This window comes from Tupaia chinensis, unplaced genomic scaffold (assembly GCF_000334495.1).
Source record: "Tupaia chinensis unplaced genomic scaffold, TupChi_1.0 Scaffold147773_1, whole genome shotgun sequence".
Classification (NCBI taxonomy): Eukaryota; Metazoa; Chordata; class Mammalia; order Scandentia; family Tupaiidae; genus Tupaia; species Tupaia belangeri.
In genome coordinates, this window is record NW_006207624.1 from 480,104 (window position 1) to 480,702 (window position 599).

The following is a 599-nucleotide window of genomic DNA, read 5'->3' on the forward strand; positions in this document are numbered from 1 at the left end:
GGGGATGGCCACACTGCAATCCCTTCTTCTCCATTCTCCTCTCGGGATCTTGGGCACACATGCACACGCACCCAGTGTGAGTTTAAGCCACCGGGTCCGGGACGCGAACCGCGGTCGACTACATGGGAGTCCAGCGACATTGTCATTATGCTAACTGCTGGTCCCTAAATTTTTTTATTTTTAAGGTAAAATACATTCTTGGATCATAGATCCTCCTTTATCTTGCTAATTCTCATCTTTCCCTCCTCAATTTAGGAGAGGCAAAACCACAGGCCTTCTGAGAAGATTCCTGCATCTGAGCTGTGAACTATTCCTTTCAAGGACTAAGACTACTGAAGATTTTCTGCTGAGACTTCATCCTCCAGACCCCAATCTAGAGGGTGGTAGTGCACCCTCAGTATCCTCTCTCTGTCTCAATCTTTCTCTTTAAATTAAATTAAAAAAAAAAAATTTTTAAGGTAAAATATTTTCTTGGCACTCAGATCCTCCTTCATCTTGCTAATTCTCAGGTTTTTCCCCCTCTCATTTAAGAGAGGTAAATACGCTTGCCTTCTTAGAAGATTCCTGCATCTGATCTGTGAGTTCTTCCTTTCAGGTAT